Genomic DNA, 23,794 nt, shown 5'->3' with positions numbered 1-23,794 from the left:
TAGAACATAACTTCAGAAAGTTATACTGGGATAACACAATTTTTGCTATTATTGAGTTGACAGTTGGGGAAACAAATGACTCCATATTTTGAAGCACATATGTACTTTTCCAATTCGTTTGCTAGACACGCCTCCCAGCCTTGGAAGCAGTAATGTGTGAGAACATTTCATAAAAGTCGATACTTTTGATATCGCAGATTAATTGCGCGCCCCCATCCCCCAGTAAAGATATTCAATGAAGATATATTCCTAAGTAGAAAGAAACTTTCGGTTTCAATGCGTCCTGCGAAGTAAAAGTACTATATCTGTGCACGCACCCGGCTGAAACAGGTAAGGTCAAAGTTCCTTTTCATTCCTAAAATTGCAATAATTTATCCCCGAGGATTGTGTTTTTTCCCCCCATTCTCATTAAAGTACAATTTCTTTTAACTAGGTTTTTAGGAGCAGCCTGCTGAACTAATCGAAGCCTTAATAAATGATTCCAACACGAAGGCTAAATCAGAAAGTCCAGGATTTTCCCCCATGTATACCAAACGGAACATGGCATAAGTTTACAATGTCTAAACTTATGATATTATTCCAAAAACAAAAAAAAGTCAAAATTGCAAGTCAAACAAATACACTACAACTGTTTCGTACGCCAGATAATAAACGGAAATACTTTATCATATCAACGGATTACTGAAACGTAACCTATATTTTAAGATGTTATTTAACGTATAGCAGATCGGCGACAGTTAAATAGAGTCGACAGCAAAGTTGTGGAAATGCACAACGATACGACTAAATCAAACTGGGCACGCTGCTTAAAAACAGGTTTCTGAATGAATCCGCAATAAACAAATGCCCAATCTGGGTGGTTTCTTATCCGTTATCTGAATCAAACGAACGATTAAATCTAAAGTTATGGCGAATGAATTTCGTCAACCTTCAGATAAAGCCATCCCTACATAAAACAGCGTGCCAAATGTTGCAACTCCCAATGACTCGTCCCTGGGCAGCCAGATAATTCAGAAACCATTTGTATTAGCTGTTTATCAAATTATTAACTGCACAGATGTTGTTTGGCTGAAGAGCAGCTGAACCTCTATCTCTGAGACAGTGAAACAAAGGTCTGCAGGAATAATTGTAGATGTGCATGGAATATTAAATTAATTTACTGCACTTAATTCTTATGCAAATCCTGACCTCTGATGCGGCATATCAATTACTCCCCTGCACAGGAAAGGAAAATTTTCCCATTTTTTTGTAATTCAGGAAGAAAAAAAAACATTGAAAAGCTCCAGACACCAATACCAGTCTATGGTATTACCATATTAATTTACAACAGATGAGAAATACAGTTCTTCAGACATATGCAGTTTTAGATAGCTTTAGTGTTGGCAACAAAGACAAAAAAAAATCTAAACAAGAGGCTTGCAGAAAGCTGCAGCTGTCTAAATTGTGTGATCAGGCAGTTTCTATATGGCTGAAGGGACTGGTCAATAAAAACTCGAGCCCCCTATTTTAAGCTTTCATCATATTTTTAATGAGGAAAAATGAATACGATGAATAATGCAGTTGGAACCTTCCTCGACCTTTCGGAGACCCCAGCGGTGAAATGATGTTTCTGTCTCCCTTCGTCACATACAATATGTGCTGCCTTTCAGCTCCCGGTAGCACAAACAAAAGCCATATAACAATATCAATTAATCATGCGGCAGGCAAACAAGGGTATTTATTCCACTACAAATAGCCTCACAGTGAGCGCATGAATGGCCGTGATTAGCATGAGAAAAGAGGAGCAAAACTCTACAGTTCAACAGCTAAAGAGCAATTTGATGGGGCTGGGATGGGGAAATTGCTTGATTAGTGGCTGTTGAAGGAGCTGACAATTAGGCACCTCAGCTGTGAAACGCGGTCGGGAAATAGCCAGTGCATCCAGTCAAAACAAGAGAGTGTGCATTTCAGAAGTGAACCTTGTCATTTCAATATCGTGAGCGTTATTCGGAACGGAGGGACACATATTGGGTGGAATTCATATTATAATTCACATTTCATACGTATTATGCTTAATTTATAATTAAAAAGAGCTTACAGGACATCACAGTCAATGTGGTGACAATTATTGCAAACGAGTATCTTATTTTTATATATTCGAGTTGTGATTTGAACTTCAGCTTGCCATGGTAATGTTTTCAGAAATACATTATGAAATATTATTTCAGTATAATAGTGACTGTTACCGTTTTAATAACCGAAGAAGAGAACGTTTGGACTTGATAAAGATATAATTCCAAAAGCCAATATCGTAATTATGCATTTAGTGCAATGTGAACAATTACCAAGGACGTGCGGTTCATTTTAAGAAAATATGTCCATCCCCAATCGTTTATTTCGTTAGAGCTTTAAATAAAAGCATACCGTTGCATTAATGAAACTGCAACAGGCAACATTTCTACTCTTCAGACATTTTATTAACACTAATTGTGTACTCTTACTGATGATTTACTCTTGAAATCAACTTCAATATTATCTGAGCGTACATATCTTTATTGTCATTCTAGGAAACTAAATATTTCAGTAAAACAATTTAAATATAACATAGTGATTGTGCTACTTTTGCAGAGGAGAGGGACAGTAAAATTAATTCGCGAAAACAGGGCAAAATCTTCAACCCAGAAAACGCCTATTTTATGAAATGGCAAATGGCGGTGGATAATAATATTGCGTGATAAATTACTGGTGGATCAGGAACTCAATGCAGTTAGTTCTCTCCCCTTGGTGATGAAAATAATATCAGTAAGTCCAAGGTTGTTATTTATTAGTTATCATGTCGTGTTTTCGACGTTCACTGGCTGCGGTAGTCACGACGTGGGAGAGATCCCCGTAACTCACCGCAGCGCAGCCACTGCGTCTCCCGCCTGGCACCTGATCCTTCATCTTCGAAAGCAGTTGCACTTCTCAAGGCAAAATTAAAGTTTGAGAAGCAGAACTCGTGACAGACTAAGCTGAAATCGGCATGTATACATTTTAGAGCCTTGGCCGCAACGCTGTTAGACAACGCAGAAACATGCATCCCGTATTGCCTGCCATCGGTGAAGGCAGCTGCGAGAAAATAAAGCCTTTGGTATTCAGACTGCGCTTCACAGTTAGCAAATCGTGTGCTTTCGGGAGCATTGTCTGTATATAGTTATTATAAGGATACATAGCAATTTTGGCTTGCCTTGAACAAAAAATCTTCACTAGAAATCCATAGACTTGGATCTCGTATTCAAGATGCAAACTGATAATTAGCGAGTTCTTTCCATTGATTGCTTGAACCTGATGCGTGAGATTGATGTAACATTATGAAAGATACAAGTTCATATTAAATCTCAGGCAGCGATTATCTTAACCGGTTCACTCATTTAAGATCTTTACACTATAAAAACAATTAATACGATCGAAACCTTAACTAACGGGAACATCATAACATGATGTATAAATGTCAAATTAATGTGAAGTTTTCGTGTACCTCCCCTCCCCTATTATTAACATGTTAGTTCTAAAGAGCATTTCCAGGCATATGAGAAGCTACGTTTCTGTTGTACTTGGGAAATCTGTTGTTTGAATAATGCCGGATTTCGTTCGCCAGAGATGTACAACACGATAAACGCAGCAATTTTCTCCAAAGGGTAGTTTTGAAGAACATGGCAATTTCAAGCTGCTGGATGTTATTTAGTGTAATAAGAAATAAAACGATCCCATTTCTGAAATAACAGTGTCTGTCATCAGTTGAACTGCACTGAAAAGGTAATTGTTTCCTGATGATGGATCCATTACAGCTGATCGTGGCCTGAAATCATCCAATGCGCCGTGAAAATGAAGGGCAAGATCGGTCTTTGCACCTTAATCATCTGAGTAAGTTTGTCCCGAGACGAATAGCTGAATGTTATACTCAATCGAGACAGCCCTCGGCCCTAGTCATTGAATTTTTAAGACGCAAAGGTTATAAGACCTCATATTAGATCAGCTTTACTTTCTCATAATAACAATTACAATCAGAGCGAAACGGCGGAATACAGAACGCAAGAGTATTGAAATCACTAATGTTAGATGACTTACAATTGAAGAAAAATATGAGATTTTCACACATCATTTTAGATAAGGATTGGGGTCTGAAATATCTCTATACCAGTCAACATCGCTGCACATTAATGAAAAGACAGAACGTGACTCGTAGCTTTATTGCATCGCGTTTGCATAAAATTAAGTATCAGGGACGAGCACAAGGAACAGGTTTAAAGTTTTCAGTTTCATCGTTTATTTTTATTCTCTGAGGTTCGATTGACTATAACAATGCTAAACATCATTCACAAGAAACATCATCAACAACCCCTTTAGGGAAACAAAACTTATTTTATTTATGAACTGATTGGTCATTGTATCAATCAATCACGGCCAACCTTCACCAGAAACAATATGTAATGAGCTTGTGTCACTGTTGCATTAATGTATATTTTTTTATATGGAGAAATAGGGGTTTCTTATATAACCAGTTAGCATAGTTTTTTTTAAAACCTATTGCGTATTTTTGTTGGCTATGCCACACCGCATAGCTGGTTGATTGAAGCATTTCTGCCCTCAAGAGAGGCAAAATATTTATCAGAATAACGAGAAGTGTCATCCAAAAATAATAGGGCAATGGAAGTATTAACTTTAGTTTACTAAACACTTTTCATATATTAGCTGCCCACAAAAGGAACTTTATTGCAGTTGAGGTTGAGAGTATTTATACTGCGGTACACAGGATCTTATTAACTCGGGTCGTAACTCCTAAAAGATGGCGGAAGCTGAAGATTCAATGCAAGTGCTGTTTTGGTCCTGGCATTACTTATAGAACCTGCCAATAATGCGAACAGTGGAAACCAGTGTTAATTAAGCGCTCGCACCATTTGACCTGTGTTACTAATGCTGTCCTAGAGTGCAAATGCAAAGGGTTGGAAAAGAGAGGAGTAGAGTTAACTGGATGGACTAATTTATATGAAAATATTTGCTTATACTTTATTATCTATGGATTTAATCGATTCAATAACTGCACGGCGCACGTGCTTGACCACTAAGCTGACATTGCGAACAACGCTTACGCTTTCTGTGTTGGATGATCCGTTAAAACAATAAGAATTCTTAGACTGAAATTCTATTTCCCAATTTGGCGATCGTTGCAGCAAAATAATGATGTATAAATAACAAATGGGGAAGAAACACGAACAAAAAGGAAATCCAGGGTTAATTCAACATAGTAATATTGCTGTTCATGTCTATACCCTATTTCCAGGTAGAATAGTTTAATAAATAGATTTATAATAGCGTATACCACAATATTTTAGATCAAATACATTACAAGACGTTTCCAAAAAGTATTAAACTATCGTACTTTTGAGGAATTACCTTCCCACATAAACGGGAGAGAGACTTTGACGAAGGGTTGACAGTTTAATCGGATTCTGCAACAAGATAGTTGATCCCCAAATCACACGCAACTTTTTGACAATTCTCTTAGCTTGTGGCATAAATGGACAATGTGAATTTGAGACTCAACGTCGGCTTATATCTTTTTTAAGGAACCACGGACAACTGTTGATCCGTCTGTATAGCTGTATTTCATGTCCCCGCAGACCATTTTAAACACCTGCACTAAATGCTTACATCAATGTCCTGTTGAATTAATAATAGTTGCATTTATTGTCGATTGCTTTTTGTGAGGTTGTTGATCACGCTCTTTTATTTATTACGGAGATATGCCTGGGGTAAAGTGAACCAGATGCTTCAGTCCAGCCACTGCGTTTGTCAGCTGTTACTGTTTGTAAAAGGTCAAAGTGGGAGTCAGAGAAGGACCGGACAACGAAGCAATTAAGTAGGGAAGGCAGAATGTTACAGACTGGTTCCAGCTTTTCACGAGAGAGATGGGCCAAAAATGATACAGAAGTATCTGCGAGACAGAACATCAAGAGAATTTCATCCTCATCATTAGCATTGTTATTTATTCATTGATTTTTTTTCGTCTTATAACAATATTCAACTCATACAGGATATGCACTTCAAAGAGATTCATTATTATCTTAGTACAATGGACGCGTTTTATTTTGGCAAATATCCTCACATATTTTCCGTAAAGCTGTGCTTATTTAGTCATGCAACATACTGCCTCATTGTGGCGAGTTCGCCAGTTTTATAAATTTGAAGAAATCGTTCCGTTGTTTCGCACACGAGAAAGTCATGAATGATTTCAAAGCTTGATCTTCAACGTTGACATTTTTTTGAAAGATACCTATAAGCCTCACCATTAGTTTATTCATTTGAATTACTACTTCGTGTAACATCGCAGTTTCCGCGAAACTTTTACAAATAGCGAAACAAGCAGACAAAATCAACGTTCAAATTAAATTTATTATCAAAGTACATATACTACCCAGAGATTAATTTTCTTGCGGGCATTCACAATAAATACCCCAAAAAAACCCACAATAGAATCAATGTAAAACTACATGGATACAAACACGGACAAAGAATGTTCAAAATACAACCAGTGCAAATACAAAAAGAAAAACAAAATAATAATAATAATAATAGATAAATTAGTAAATAATATTGAGAATTGCAGAGCCCTTGAAAGTGAGTGCATTGGTTGTGAAATCAGTTCAATATTGGCCTGAATGAAGTTATCCCCTTTGGTTCAGGAGCCTGATGGTTGAGAAGTAGTGAGTGTTCCTGGAGCTGGTGGCGTGGGACCCAAGACTCCTGTACCTTCTTCCTGACGGCAGTAATGAGCATGACCAGATGGTAGGAGTCCTTGATGATGGATGCTATTTTCCTGCGACAGTGCGCAATGGTGGGGAGGGCTTTATCTCTGATGGTGGTATCCACTAACTTTTGTAGGATTTTCCGTTCAAAGGCATTGGTTTTGCATACCACACTGTGATGCAACCAGTTTGTCAAAGTTACAGATGATATGCCGAATCTTTGCAAACTTCTCAGAAAGTACAGACTCTGCCGTGCTTGCTTTGTTATGACACTCAACGTGCTAGTCCCAGGACAGATAATTTGAAATGATGACGCCATGAAAATTTAAAGTTACTGACCCTCTCCACCTCTGATCTCCTGATGAGGACTGGCTCATGGACATTCGGCTGCCTCTTCCTGCCGTCAATAATCAGTTGTTTGGTTTTGCTGACGTTGAGTGGCACCATTCAACCAGAGTTTCATGTTCCCTTCTATAAGCTGATTCGTCAGCGCCTTAGATTCGGCCAAAATCAAATTCCCCGTACGAGTACTGATAATATCCACAAACCTGGTGCCATACACGTTTAATAAGTTGATTCTAAGAGTCATTTTTTGTTTATTTCTGTATAATCTGTTTAATTTTTAATTGGATAATTTTTAATAATTGGTTATTTAGTTGGATAGCCAAAGCCTTCGGATCCTTTTATTAATTGATACAAACCAGAATATTTTCGAATTTATCTCTTAGATGAATTTATGAGACGCAACCCAATGAAGATATTGCCATGGCTGGTTCGTTCTGTCCTAATGCGGACGTCACCGACCGGAGCATGACAGTTATCTATGTCAAAAATTAAATAATCTAATGTTACACTCTTGCAAACAAATCTATCCCCATAGAAATAATGCCTGCTTTTTAACGTATAGTCCACCTTGAAGAAAACATACGGCAAAAGTTTTCATGAAACGATAGAAGGCTTCAAAAATATGTTAACAAAAACCATATGATTGTAAATTACTTTACTTTTACTTTACTTTATTGTCACCAAACAATTGATACTAGAGCGTACAATCATCACAGCGATACTTGATTCTGCGCTTCGTGCTCCCTGAAGTACAAATCGAAGTAAATATAATAAAAATTTAAATTATAAATCATAATTAGAAAATAGAAAAGGGAAAGTAAGGTAGTGACTCAGCCAACACACTTTTTGCCCCTCTTCCCTCCGGGAGAAGGTTCAGGAGCTTGAAGATTCGTACGGCCAGATTTGGGAACAGCTTCTTTCCAACTGTGATAAGACTGCTGAACAGATCCTGACCCGGATCTGGGCCCTACCTTCCAAATATCGACAGCGTGCGGTGTAAAGTGAGTCAAAGGATGGAAGATTGGTTTGTGTGATGTGCTGGGCTATGTTCACGATCTTCTGCAGCTACTTCCGGTCTTGGACAGGACAACTTCCATACCAGGTTGTGATACACCCTAGAAAAATGCTTTCTACAGTGCACCTATAAAAATTAGTGAGGGTTTTAGGGGACAGGCCAAATTTCTTCAGCTTTCTCAGGAAGTAAAGGCGCTGGTGGGCCTTCTTGGCAGTGGACTTTGCTTGGTTAGACCAAGTCAGGTCATTTGTGATATTCACCCCGAGGAACTTAAAGCTTTTCACCTGTTCCACCTGCGCACCACCGATGTAGATGGGGTCGTGCAGTCGGCTACTCCTTCCTGAAGTCAACAACTAATTCCTTCATCTTGCTGACGTTGAGGGATAGGTTATTGTCTTTGCACCATGCCACCAGGTTCTTAATTTCCTCTCTGTACTCAGACTCATCATCACCCAAGATACGGCCTACAATTGTGTGTCATCAGCAAACTTATATATTATAATATATTTTAATTATTATATAATTAAATATAATAATTGTCATCAATTGCTTGTACAGCTTATACAAGCAATCAAAATATAAATGTATGAAAGTGTTGGATATCATTTTGTCAGCCTCTGGATACTCAACATAATGGGATATATTGCTATATGGCATGCAAAAGAGAGTCTTTCGGTACTTAACTGCTGTCGACAAAGTTTGCCTAAAAGGCCTTAGAAGTGTCACATCATAATGAACACAAACTAATGGGTCTCAGTTGTCTTTGCAACAATGCACGTTTTGTACAATAAGCCTACTGCTCAGTTATATCAATTACATCTATGCTTTCTTATCCAAGCACCAAGTGATATGTGGCACCTTTTGTAGTATAAGAGGACGCCTCTTTCTTTCTGGAGCTATGACTGCTAATAGCAGCTAGCAGGCTACTTCTCTAATTATGCACAATTATTGTAGTGTATTTAAAGACAGAAATATCCCAGCTAAGCCTATATTACGGTTTAACTACTTCAGCAATTAACCATTTTACACTCTCTTGTGTGAGTTTGCTGAAAAAGAAGCACTGTTCTGTAACTTGATGGAAGGAAAAAAAATAACTTCATTGTATAACATCTGCAGAATAGTGAGGTCTTGAGAAGGGTGTAAATAAATGTTCCACTATTAGAATTAAATATGTATATGCCATTTTAGACATTTTTACACTTACATTGGACTCATTTATAGACATGTTTCTGTTAATACATTTAGTTTACTCAACTTGAAGTATTCTTTTGATGATCTAGTTGCATGCTTGTCTGCTTCCAATTTACTGGTGAGATTTATGAACAGAAAGATTTGAAATGACTTAAACTATGTTGGAGGTTGCCACTGAAAATGTTTTAAAAAGTATGTCAGTATGACTGATCCTTTACAAAATAATTCAAATACCACATACTTCTCCATCAAGTACATAGTTTACTCTGAAAGTAATTTTCTTCCATATTTTAATGATTACCAGAACAGGATACTTGTTTATTAAAAAACAGATAATGCTAGAAGTACACAGCAAGTGAAGCAGCAGATGTAGAAGGAATCAGAATCAGAATCCCTTTATTACCAGTATGTGAAACATACCGGAATTGATTGTGGTTCAGTGCCAAAGATAAAACACAAGACAATACCATAACAGACCAAACAATAACAACCAACAAACTACAAAATAGTGCAAACAGCAGTAAGCAACTAACAATCAGGAGAACTGTCACATGTACAAATGTCAATAATCAAACTTAAGTAAGTGTGAACATATGAAAAGATTCAATAATTATCAACAGAACAAGGAGAGCAGGAAAGACCATTTAACAGATGTTGTGCAGGGACAGTGAGGGTATTACGCCTGAGCGAGTTTTGTGGAGAAGCTGGATAGCTACAGGAAAGAAGCTTCGGAGTTGTCATGTAGCCCTGGTGTTGATGGACTTGTAACGTCTCCCTGATACTAATTTTGTGAATAGGTGACTGCTAGGGTGGTATGAGTCAGCAGTAATTTTTCCAGATCTTTTCTTTGCTTGGGCGATGTACAGGTATTTTAACGTTGACAGTTGACAGGCAGTTATCTTGTTTGCTGAGTGGACTACTTGCTGCAACCTGGACTCGGAGAGGGAGGAGGTAAACTAAACAATGATAGAGTTGGTCACAGCTCTCTCAAAGATGGCTGAGTAAAAATTCATCAGGATATGCCCCGAGATCTTAAGTTTCTGAAGCTGGCGCAGAAAGGACAATGTCCACTTCAATGTATTGGAAATGGAAGACACCAGGAACTTGAATGACTCAACCACAGAAACAGCCTGACCATTAATTTCCAAGAGGGGGCAAGCAGGGGGTTATCAGCAGAAGTCAATCCTCATTTTCAGTGTCTTGATAGCACTAACCTCCAAGCTGTTATGAGCATACCATGCTGTAAGATGATCTATTTCTTTTTGACACCATTATTAGAGATGAGACCAACTATAGTCGTGTCATCCACGAAGTTGAGGATTTTAATGGGTTTGTCTTTGGAGGGACAGACATTTGTATAAATTGAGAACAAGAGTGGTGTAAGAACATAGTCCTTGAGAGAGCTTGTGGTGAAAGACATTGGAATGTGTAAGTTAGAGACCAGCCTTACATACTGCTTTCTTCCTTTCAGGAAGTTTGTAATCCACTGACAGATACTGTTAGCTGGGATATCTTGTTGTGGAACAATAGTGTTGAACGCAGAGCTAAAATCCACAAACAAGATCATAACAAAGGTGCTGGAGGAGTCCAAATGTTGAAGAATATTAATGAAGGCTCAAATTAACTGCATCCTGAACTGAACAATTTGCTGTATAAGCGAACTATGGTGGATCAAGAAGAGGATCAATAATAGACTTAAGTTCGGCCAACATTAGATGATTCAAAGGTTTTCATAACTACTGAAGTCAGAGCAACTGGCCTTTAATCATTAAGTCCAGTAATCCTGTCTTTCTTGGGAACTGGAGTGATTGTAGCAACTTCAAAGCAGTCTGGAACCCAGCATAATTGTGGGGAGATGTTTAATATCTCAGTGAAGACAGGTGCTAGCTGATGTGCACTGTGCCGTAGAGTACCAGGTGAGACACCATCAGGGCTTGCGGTTTTCCTGATGTTGTGTTTTCCAAATAGTTTGTGAACATTTTCTTGTTTCACAGCATGTATAGGACGGGATTGAGGGAGAGGGCAAGAGAAGGAGGAGGCTCAAGAAGGTGAATGGGGTTGAGGTGAAGGGAGGATGGTGACATTGGAGTGGTTGTGAAAGGTGTAGGGCTAGCATATCAGGATCAGAGGAAGCAAGAAGTGATATATATTGATTGTCCTTATTAAATTGGCAATAAAACTGATAGAGCTGATTGGCCAAGGTAGGAGAGGGGGACACTTGGGAGAACTTCTGTTTGAAGTTGGTAAGAATTTGCAGGGAACTCCTGAATGTCTGGCTATTGTTGTTGAAGTCACTCTCTAGCCTATCCTTTAAAGTGGCTTTCGCCACTTTCATTGCTTTATTAAACTGCTGTTTTGCAGAGCTACAGTGTATTGCTCTTTATTTCCAGACCTGCAGGCATGATCCTTTGCAGATCAGAGAATCCCTAACTCTATGGAGAACCATGGTTTGTCTTTGTTATACCTCACAATGATCATTTTCTAGGAAGACACAGATTTTCACAGGATGTTACAGTGTCAGGATATTCATTTATAGTGATACACCAAACTTCCATGGCCTTCAAATCCATGGAGTCTAAACTGTCTCTCAACCTTCCAAGAGCTTCAGGAGTCTGACACTATTTGATGGCCCTGGTTAGCTCAGACTGTTCCAGTTTTCATTTATAGCTGGGAACAAGCATGATCATGGAATCATGGTATGGTCAGAGTTGCCAAGGGGTGCTAGGGGAAAATGGTGGAATGCCTTTTGATGTTGGTATAGAACTAGTCCAAAGCTCTGTCCTCATGTTTGGGGCAGCTAATCATCTGGTGGTATTTGGGCTGACCATGTTTCATGCTACAATGGTTAAAATCCCCCAATATGAAAATGGCAGTGTTGGGAAATTTATTTTCCAAATCATAGATCTTATCATAGATCTGCACAACAGCCATTGTGCATATTGAGTATCCTGGTAAACCTCTCCAAAGCCTTGACACCCTTCCTATAATAGGGCAACCAGAACTGTATGCAATACTTCAGATACGGTCTAACTAAAGTTGTATAAATCAGCAACATAACTTCCAGATTTTTGAACACAATGCCTCAACTAATCAAGGCAAGCATCCTATATGCCTTCTTAATCACCCAACAAACCTGTGTAGCCACTTTCAGGGAGCAATGAACTTAAACCCTAAAATCCCCTTGCCCATTAACACTGTTAATAGTCTTGCCCTGATAGTGCACTGTTTCTTCACATTTGACTTACCAAGTTACAACACTTCCAATTTGGCCGGGTTAAATTCCATCTGCTATTTCTCTGCCCATATCTGCAACTGATCTATATCCTGTTGTATTCTTTGCTAGTCTTCTATGTTATCCACAACACCACTAATCTTTATATTATCTGCAGATATACTAGTCCACCCATCTATATTTTCATCCAGGTCATTTATATACATCACAATCAGCAGAGATCCTTATACAGATCTTTGTGGAACACCACTGACGACAGACCTCTAGGTAGAAAAAGTCTCTTTGACCTCTACCTTCTGTCTTTTATGGGCAAGCCAGTTCTGAATCTAAACATCCAATTCACCTTAGATCCAATGCATCTTAATCTTTTGGGTGGGCCTCTCATGAGGAATCTTGTCAAATATGTTACTAAAATCCACATAGACAACATCCACAGCTCTAACTTCATCAAACTCCCTTGTCACCTCGTCTAAAAACTCAATCAAGTTAGTAAAACATGACTTGCCCTACACAAAGCCACGCTGTCGCTCTCTAATTAGGCCATGGTTATTCAAATGCTCATAATTCCTATCCTTAAGAATTCTCTCCAGTAATTTGCTGACTTCTGGCAAGAGACTCACCAACCTACAGTTTCCAGGGTTATCCCTGGTTCCCTTCTTGAATAATGGAACTACATTAGCTACTCCTAAGTTCTCTGGGACCTTGCCTATGGCTAGAGAGGACAAAAAGATATTTGTCAAAGCCTCAGGAATCTCTTCACTTGCCTCTCTCAATAAGCTGGGGTCTATCCCTTCAGGCTCCGAGGAGTTATCCACCATAATTTTCCTTAGGGGACCCAACACTATCTACTCCTTTGCCCCGAATGCCCTAGCATTTGAAAATGCTCAGCGCTAAACCTTCTATCCTCCCCATTCTTCTCCTTGGTAAATACTATGGTAAAGTACTCATTAAGGACCTCACCCACACCCTCCTCATCCAAGCAAATGTTCCCTCATTTATCCTTGAGTGGTCCTACCCTCTCCCTAGTTATCCTCTTGCTCTTGACATATATAAAGAAGCTCTTTAATCATACATGCCAAGGACTTTTCATGGCTGTTCCCGGCTTTCCTAATTCTCTTCTTGAATTTTCTTTTGGCTTCTTTATAGTCCTCAAGGGCTCTGTTTGATCTTAGCTTCCTAAGTTTTATATACTTTTCTTTTTCCTTCTTGACCTCTCTTGACATCCAACATTTCTCTTATCTTGCCATCCTTGACCAGACAACATTCCTGGTAGAGTGCTCAGAGGATGTGCAGACCAGCTAGCAGATGTTCTCATTGACATCTTCAACATCTCCCTGAGCATTGCCGTCATTCCAATGTGCTTCAAGGCTGCCGCCATTGTCCCTGTGCCAAAGAAGTCTTTAGTGTCCTGCCTAAACGACTACAGTCCCGTTGCACTCACATCCATCATCATGAAGTGTTTCAAGAGGCTCGTCATGAAGCACATCAAGACCCTGCTGCCCCCCTCACTGGACCCCCTGCAGTTCACGTACCGTCCCAACCGCTCAACAGACGACGCCATTGCCATCACCCTCCACCTGGCCCGAACCCACCTGGACAAAAAAGACACGTACGTTCGAATGCTGTTTATAGACTTCAGTTCAGCATTCAACACAATCATCCCTCAGAAACTGATTGGAAAGCTGAGCCTACTGGGTCTGAACACATCACTCTGCAACTGGATCCTAGACTTCAGAGACCGCAGTCAGGAGACCTCAGTCAGTCTGGATCGGAAACAGCATCTCCAACACCATCACACTGAGCACGGGGGCCCCCCAAGGCTGTGTGCTCAGTCCACTGCTGTTCACTCTGCTGACCAACGACTGTGCTGCAACACACAGCTCGAACCACATCATTAAGTTTGCGAATGACACGACTGTGGTGGGTCTCATCAACAAGAACGACGAGTCAGCATACAGAGAGGAGGTGCACTGGCTAATGGACTGGTGCAGAGCCAAGAACCTGTCTCTGAATGTGAACAAAACAAAAGAGGTGGTTATTGACTTCAGGAGGGCACGGAGCAACCACTCTCCGCTGAACATCGACGGCTCCTTGGTAGAGATCGTTAAGAGCACCAAATTTCTTGGTGTTCACCTAGCGGAGAATCTCACCTGGTGTCCCTCAACACCAGCTCCATAGCAAAGAAAGCCCAGCAGTGTCTCTACTTTATGTGAAGGCTGCGGAAAGTCCATCTCCCACCTCCCATCCTCATTACATTCTACAGAGGCTGTATTGAAAGCATCCTGAGCAGTTGCATCACTGCCTGGTTCGGAAATTGCATCATCTCGGATCGCAAGACCCTGCAGCGGATAGTGAGGTCAGCTGAGAAGATCGTCGAGGTCTCTCTTACCGCCATTACAGACATTTACACTACACGCTGCATCTGGAAAGCAAACCACATTATGAACGACCCCTCATACAAACTCTTCTCCCTTCTGCCGTGTGGGAAAAGGCACCGAAGCATTCGGGCTCTCATGACCAGACTTTGTAACAGTTTCTTCCTCCAAGCCGTCAGACTCCTCAATACCCAGAGTCTGGACTGACACTAACTTACTGCCCTCTACAGTGCCTATTGTCTTGTTCATTATTTATTGTAATGCCTGCACTGTTTTGTGCACTTTATGCAGTCCTGGGTAGGTCTGTAGTCCAGTGAAGTTTTTTGTGTTGTTTTACGTAGTTCAGTGTAGGTTTTGCATTTTTTCATGTAGCACCATGGTCCTGAAGAACATTGTCTCATTTTTACTATGTACTGTACCAGCAGTTACGGTTGAAATGACAATAAAAAGTGACTTGACTTGACATGACTTGACTTGTCCTTCCTTCTGTCTGCAACATATCTGTCCTGTACTCTATGTAGTTGGTCTTTAAACACACCTCCTTTTTGCTGGTACATTGATAACAGTATTAATAGCATTATAAATCAGAGCATTGAGTATAGGAGTTGGGATGTAATGTTAAAATTGTACAAGGCATTGGTGAGGCCAAATTTGGAGTATTGTGTACAGTTCTGGTCACTGAATTATAGAAAAGATGTCAACAAAATAGAGAGAGTACAGAAGAGATTTACTAGAATTTTACTTGGGTTTCAGCACCTAAGTTACAAAGAAAGGTTGAACAAGTTAGGTCTTTATTCTTTGGAGCATAGAGGGTTGAGGGGGGACTTGATAGAAGTATTTAAAATCGTGAGGGGGATAGATAGAGTTGACATGGATAGGCTTTTTCCATTGAGAGTAGGGGAGATTCAAACAAGAGGACATGAGTTGAGAGTAAGGAGGCAAAAGTTTAGGGGTAACATGAGGGGGATCTTCTTTACTCAGAGAGTGGTAGCTGTGTGGAACGAGCTTCCAGTAGAAGTGATAGAGGCAGGTTTGGTACTGTGATTTAAAAAAAAATTGGATAGGTGTATGGACAGGAAAGGAATGGAGGGTTATGGGCTGAGGGCAGGTCGGTGGGACTAGGTGAGAGTAAGTGTTCAGCACGGACTAGAAGGGTCAAGTTGGCCTGTTTCTGTGCTATAATCATTATGTGGTTTATATGGTTATATTATTGCTTCTTCCTGTACTCAGACACATCCTGAGAACTTCATTGCTTTTGCTGCCAGTCTCCACTCTGCATCACTTCTTCTTGATCCATCTTGACATCTCCAGACCTTATAAGGCTCTCGTCTCATTTTTCTTTTCAAGAATTCTCTACCTCCATCTCAGAGCATTAGCCAGTAAAAACTAAAAGGCCTCAGAACTCAAAAGCTACCTTGAATCTACTCTCCCACCCTGCCTTCTGTTAGGAATCCATTCTGATCTCACAATTCTTTTCTCTCTGATCTGTTGATAAGGTTTTCCATTTAGCTACCTCTGAGGTGTCTTCCAGTTTTCTTAAAAGTGACTATCATAGTTGACTGAGCCTCGGCCACATTTGCCCACTTCTCCCAGGTAGATCAAAGACTGGGGCAGAGTTCCCCTGGGCTTTACCAGGCTCCAAATTTGAAAGATTATGCTTTGCAAATGTTGCCTCCTTTAATGAGATTGCACAAGATTCCACCACCAGATGAATCTTCCTATCCCCCCTTTTCACAATTTCAAGGAGGGTGTTCAATTTTTCCACCTTAACCAGCCACATCACCTTTTACCACACCTTCCCACATGACTGCAGGAGTTTCAACATCTTCTCCTTTCCTCATTCCTCCCCACTACCCATGGACACAAAGTAGTTGCTCCAGGTGAAGCAGCAATTCACTTGTATAGCTAGTATATTGCATTGCAGAAATGTTGTCTAATTGGTTTGACAAGAATGTTTGTTCAGTATGCAAGGTCTACTTGTAGCTTCCAGTTGTCTGTCTCTTTAATTCTACACCCCACTTCCAGTCTATCTGCTTGGTCTTCCTGTACTGTTCTAACATACGGTTCGTTCATTTTAGTACATTGTATTGCAGTTTTCAAAACTCTGAATTCCACAATTTCAGGTAACATTCATTCTCTGTATCAGAAGTGAATCAGAAACAGAATCAGGTTTATTATCTCACACACACACACAGACAGAAAAAAAAAGAAGCATCAATAGTGAGATAGTGTTCGTAAGTTCATTGTTTACTCCGGAATCTGATGACAGAGGGGAAGAAGCTGTTCCTCTGTTCCTGAAATACTGCATGTGTGTCTCCAGGCTCCTGTACTTCCTCAATGATGGTAGTAATGAGAAGAGGAGCATCCATCAGTAAAGACCCCTACCGCATCCTGGGTGGTGGGAGTCCCTAATTATTGATGCACCCTGTTTTCAGGCATCACCTTTAGAAGGTAGTCTCAATGGTGGGGAGGCTAGTACCCATGATGGAACTGGCTGAGTTCACAACCCTTTGGAGATTTTTGAATTTACTGGATTTTTACAATATTCATTTTGACCAGTCTATTTAATGCTAGGCTGTTTACCTATAATATTAAATTGTTTTTTCTCCCACATTTGACATTGCCTGATTTGCTGGGCATTTCTTATAGCTCTAACCTGTATATCCACATTTTACATGTCCTAATATTCTCTCTCTCTAAACTGTTCTTATCAAATAATCACCAAGATGGTGTCATCAATATTTTATCATTGTTGTAATATTGCCTCCATCCATCCTATCAGAGATATTCCCTTCCCCTATTCATCCCTCCACCATGTCTCCCACTCTCTGCAACCTCAGGGTGCAGGAGCAACACATTATATTTCATCTAGGTACCCTCCTTCCAGTATTATTTCCTCCTTCCAGTGTGCAAAACTTCTCCAGCCTTTAGCCTTTCCTACCCACCAGACTTTACCCATCACCTTCTAGCTTGCCTCTTTCCCCTTCCTCCATCTTTTAATTCATGCATCTCCCCCCTTCCCTCTCAGTCCTGAAAAAGGTTTTGTCCTGAAAAGTCAACTGTTTACTGCTGCCTGACCAGCTGAATTCCTCCAGTATTTTGTGTGTGTTGTTTTGGATTTCCAGCATCTGCAAATTTTATCATGTTTGTGAACCAAAAATGAGCTTTTTTTCTCTTTCTGAGCTTTGATGTAAGCTCTTTGACAAGAAATTTTAACTGTTTCTTTTGCTGTATGTTGCTAACATTTTCTATTTTTATTTCAGATTCTCAGAGTTTGCAAATTTTTGCTATTCAAAAATTTTAAACTCACTTTGTTTGGCATTTGATGCAAGTTATCAGATTGGTGAATTGGTCCTGGCATCAGCATGTAAGTTTCCACCACAAAGAAGTCATGACAGGACCTCTGCTTTCTTAGAAGTTTACATAGTATTGGCATGTAAATATAAAACTTTAACAAACTTCTGTAAATGCACAGGTTCCCTCACGGTCTGGTATGGACACACCAAAGTCCAGGAATGGAGAAGTCTACAGAAAGTGGTAGATACAGCCCAGTCCATCACAGGTAAAGTCCTCCCCAACATCGAGCACATTTACATGGAGCTCTGCTACAAGAAAGCAGTATCATCATCAAGGAACCTTACAATCCAGGCCATGCTTGCTTTTTGCTACTATAATCAGTCAGGAGGTAGAAGAGACTTAGGTTCCAGATGACCGGGTCCAGTAACAGTTATTATCCTACAGCCATCAGGCTTGGTGAACCAGTGTGGATAACTTCACTCACCACAGCCCTGAACCAATTTCACAATCTGCAGACTCACTCCCAGGGACTCTGCAACTCATGTTCTAAGTATTATTTTACTTTAATGCACAATTTGTCTTTTTTTGCACATTGGCTATTTGTCAGTTTCTGTTTATGTACAGTATTTCATAAAACTATAATAGTTATGTAGTGGCTAGCATGACATCATTACAGCTTGGGGCGTTCTGGAGTTTGGAGTTCAATTCCAGTGCAGTCCTGTAAGGAGTCTCCTATGGAATGCAGAGATTTTCTCCAGGTCCTGTTGTTTCCTTTACAGTCCAAAGATATACTGGGTATGTTAATTGGTCATTGTAAATTTTCCTGAGACTAATTTAATTGGGTTTGTTGGGAGTTGCAGGGGCAGTGTGGTTCGAAGGTATTTTCCAGTGAATACCTACAAGAAATGAATCTCATATATCACATATATGCAGTTTGATAATACATTTACTTTTAACTTTTTGACTTGAAGTGAGCAATATTTATTTTGCCTCAGTTTTAGAATATCGGATTTGACAGGTGTAGTCTTGCATGTATGCAGATTGGCAGCGTATCGTCAATGTAGTCCTGTCATTATCTTAATGAAGGAGTTATCTGACAGTCCATTTGGATCTCATATACCTGATCTGAAGACCAAAGGGAAGATTCTAGGTTTGTATTTGGTGCGAGGAATTCTGGGCATTTGGGATTGGGAAATTGCTCACAGAACCTGTGGTATGTCGAGTATCGGGTGAACAAGTAGCCTTTGCGGTAACTGCAAGTCCGTGTCTTTGCTGTTGCTTTGCTCATGCTTGAGTGCTCGGTGGTGGGTGCTGATGCTTTTTTTTTGCTGGTGGGGGAGGGGGATCGTTGCTTGCTGCAGCTTTCTTGTGGGAGGGAGGGGAGCTGGGGGGGGTACTTTGGGGTTCTAACATTTAGCTGTCATTCATTCTTTGGGGGCACTCCTGTGTTTTTCGTGGATAGTTGTGAAGAAAAAACATTTCAGGATGTATATTGTGTAGATTTCCCTGACATTACATGTATCTTTGAAACAAGGCTCACTTGCCTCAGGCGCATTCATTCCTTCACCTTGGCTCCAAAGACTGTCATTTGATTACCCTATTTCTTTGATGTGGACACAATATCTCCTATTAGCATACTAATAATAACTCACTGCAAGTTATCTGGAATTCTCAATGTTTTATGGGGACTAAACTCAAGACTATGTGCTTAGCCCCCTGCTCTACTCACTTTATACCTTTGACTGTGTGGCTAAGTACAGCTCTGATGCCATAGTTAAGTTTGCTGATAACACCACATTTGTTGACTTTGATCCTAGACAGAGTTTATTAAACTAGGAGATAACATTTGCGTTCCAGTCCCCTTATTATGGATTCCCAGATCAAGTCTAGCACAGCACACATGGATATAAATTCAGGCTGTTCTGGGTCAATTGCTATTCCTGCCTCAGTCTTCTCTGCTAGACCTCTTTCATTTGCCACACGAGCAAGCCTTGTGGTACCAATCAATGCATTATTCGGAACTGCAGCTACTTTTCATCAAGACTTTGGTTGAAAGAGCCCAAATTTATTTCACATAGCACCCTTGCAGTGGAAGGTGACTGCATCCCAACAGTAACTGGATTGGGGACTGTGTTAGAAATTTGGTACTAAAGATACCCAAGTTCTAATTTTGAGGAACGTATTTTTGGTGGTTAATAAAAGGAGCATTGCAGAATATCTTTACCATTGCAGCATATATAGAGAGATGATCTCATCAGGTACTGCTAATTGAACTTCAGAGGAAGTAACAAGCATATTTGGCAATTAAAATAAAGAGTACAATTAACATTATAATGTATTTGGCTTCAGGAATTTAAATATATAAAATTTTCTGCCTTTTTCTCCCGAAGGCTTTGATTCTTGCTGGCTGAAGTTTCACACATGCAGCAGTTCTACTGTACTTCACTGAGGCAGCATTTCTCGACACAGTGTGAGCTTAACTACTGGCCATGTGCAGTCCTCTGGATACATCCAGGTTAATGGATCTTATGTCATACGTAAGATGAACACTCTGAGAAAACAAAAGTCTTAAATAGGTGACCTCTTTGCTTGAAATAATGACCCATAGATTAAGAATTTCCTACAAAGTTCTCTCCATGTCTAGACTCATAGGATGTGACATGTTGAAATCAAAATCCTTCCCATTCTTCCAATCTCCAGCAGATACAACCCTAGCCTGTCTAACCTTGGATACAAGTCTAAGCCATCCTTTCTTTATAAGATAATTGGTCCATTCCAAGTATTAGCCAAATAAACCTTATCTGAATACTGTACATATCACTTCAGATGTGATCTCAATACCTTCAATATGTTCTCATCAGAGGATGAGAGGTGGAGAGGGTCAGCAACTTTAAATTTCTCAATGTTATCATTTCAGAAGACCTGGCCTGGGCTCAGCACATATGTGCAATTACAAAGAAAGCATGGTAGTGCCTCTACTTCCTTAGGCGTTTGTGAAGTTCAGTATGGCATCTAAAACTTCAACAACCTTCTATAGATGTGTAATGGAGAGTATACTAACTGGCTGCATCACAGCCTGGTGTGGAAACATCAATGCCCTTGAATGGAAAATCCTACAAAAAGTAGTGAGTATGGCACAGTCCATCATGGATAAAACCCTCCCACCATTGAGCACAGCTACATGAAGCATTGTTGCAGGAAAGCAGCATACATCATCAGGGACCCCCCACCACTCAGGTCATGCTCTCTTCTTGCTTCTGTCACTGGGAAAAAGGTACAGGAAACTCAGGACTCACACCACCAGGTTCAGGAACAATTAATTCCCCTCAATTTCTTGAACCAAAGTGGATAACTTCACTCACCTTCAAATGCCCCATCATTGAAATGTTCCTACGGCCTATGGACTCACTTTCAAGGATGCTTCATATCTTGTTCTCAATATTTATTGCTTATATATTTATTATTATTATTGTTTGTTTCTTTTAATATTTTCACAGTTTGTTGTCTTTTGCACACTGGTGGAATGCCCAAGCTTTCATTGAATCTTTTGTGGTTATTATTCTATTATGGATTTATAGAAAATGCCCACAAAAAAATGAATCTCAGCAGTGTAAATGGTGACATAAATGTACTTTGATAATAAATTTACTTTGAACTTTAACAGAAGCATAACCTTTCTTTCTCACTCAATCCCTTGTAAAATAAATGTTCAATCTCCTAATTACTTGCTGTTAATACATACTAGCCACTTGTAAAGCAAGCATGATGACTGTTGTTTTCCATACCATTTAGGTAATATGTTTTTTATTTCTCTGGCAAAATGAATAAATTCGCATTTTCCTATATAATGCCCCATCTGCCAGATCCTTTTTTTTCATTCATTTAATCTATCTACTTCCTTTGTAGCCTCCTTAAATTATCTTTATAAATTATTTTACTGGCTGTCATTGTTCCATGAGCAAACTTAGCAAACGTATTCTCGATAAGTTTACCCAAGTTATTGAAATAAATTGTTAAAAGATGAAGTCCTAACACTGATATCTGTAGCATGCCGCTCACTACATTATAACTATTATAATGTTCTTGTTAGACAATCAATCATCTATCAAAGTCAAAATGTTAATTTCTAATTGCTAATTCCATTATCTGGTATGTAGGGGCCAGTGCACAAGATTAGGAAAAGCTGCAAAAAGCTCAGCCAGCTCCATTATGGGCACTAGCCTCCCCAGCATCAAGGTCAAGAAAGAAGCATCAATCATTAGAGACAGCTATCAACCAGGACCTGCCCTCTTATTGCTATCATCAAGGATGTACAAGATTCTGAAGGCACACGCTCAATGTTTCAGGAACAGTTTCTTCCCATCCTTCAGATTTCTGAATGGACAAGGAACCCATGGACACTGCCTCTGTATTTTTTCTCTTTAATTTTTGCACTACTTATTTTATATACTTTATATATATATCCTATTGTAATTTATAGTTTCTTGAAATTATGTATTTGAATATACTGCTGCCACAAAACAACAAATTTCATGACATATGCCAATGATATTAAACCTGATTCTGATTCTGTAACCTTCATTGCAACACCTTTTCCAACGTTTTCTAGCAGAAGTCAGGTTCTAAAAGATGTATGGGTTAGTAGGTTAATTGGTCACATGGGTGTAATTGGGCGGCAAGGACTTGTTGGGCTGGAAGGGACTGCTCTGAGCTGTATCCCTAATTAAATAAAAAACAAAACTGTGAATAATTCCTTTCCTCTCCCCAGTCTTTGGATAGTGGAGCTCGTCAAAGTGTTGATACCAGATTAAGCTAACATGTTGCAGGTCAGCCATTCAAACTGAAATTTTCTAATCTACACTCCTGATGCACAACTTTTAAATAGTACATTTGTCTGCATTCTGTTGGGTGAAACTTTTCCATTCAACTGACAACCTCAAAGAATATAAAGATAATGAACTGATTTATTTTATTATTTATAAATTGATTAACAGTGAATGAGGAGGAAAATTGAATTGAGGTCAAAATCAGATTAGCCAGAATTGAATGGTGAAGACAGGGCAGGAGACTGCTCATGCACCTTTTTCTTATATTGAGAAATCTTTATAAACTAACATTAAAGAATAAAATTAAGTGAATTTTTCAGTTGATGAATTAGTTGCAAATGTATGTTACCTGCACTGTTTTTTTCTGTAGCTGTAACATTCTGCATTCTATTATTGTTTTACCTTATTCTGCCTCAGTGCACTGTGTAATGACTTAACCTTATGAGCAGTATGCAAGACAAGCTTTTCACTGTATCTCAGTATGTGACAATAGTAAACCAATTTCAATAGATGCAGGTATGCAGGGAATGGAGGGATATGGACCACATGCGCGTAAAAGGCATTAATTATCATTAGTTAGTATGGCAAAACATTTAGAAGTGTTCCATGTGTTATGTATTCTGATTCTTCTCAATTTACATGATTATTAGAATTATGTTAAAAACTAATTTCCTTTTAAAGTACAGTAAATCAGATGATTAGCTTGAAATTAAAAAGATCAGGCTACATAATTCATAATGATAGATGTA

The 23,794-nt window shown here is 39.4% G+C and overlaps 1 long non-coding RNA gene across 1 annotated transcript; it reads left to right on the top strand.

The window, feature by feature from the left end:
• The first annotated feature begins 217 nt into the window (after nucleotides 1-217).
• Nucleotides 218-23,037, top strand: LOC140730019 (uncharacterized). Its single transcript, XR_012099484.1, has 5 exons — nucleotides 218-330; nucleotides 18,186-18,289; nucleotides 18,398-18,484; nucleotides 20,610-20,734; nucleotides 22,377-23,037. It is a non-coding gene; the product is annotated as an uncharacterized lncRNA (long non-coding RNA).
• The last annotated feature ends 757 nt before the right edge of the window (nucleotides 23,038-23,794 follow it).

Source organism: Hemitrygon akajei, chromosome 7 (assembly GCF_048418815.1).
Source record: "Hemitrygon akajei chromosome 7, sHemAka1.3, whole genome shotgun sequence".
Taxonomy (NCBI): Eukaryota; Metazoa; Chordata; class Chondrichthyes; order Myliobatiformes; family Dasyatidae; genus Hemitrygon; species Hemitrygon akajei.
Note: the sequence above shows the minus strand (reverse complement) of the source record. Positions and strands in the feature narration are given on the sequence as shown.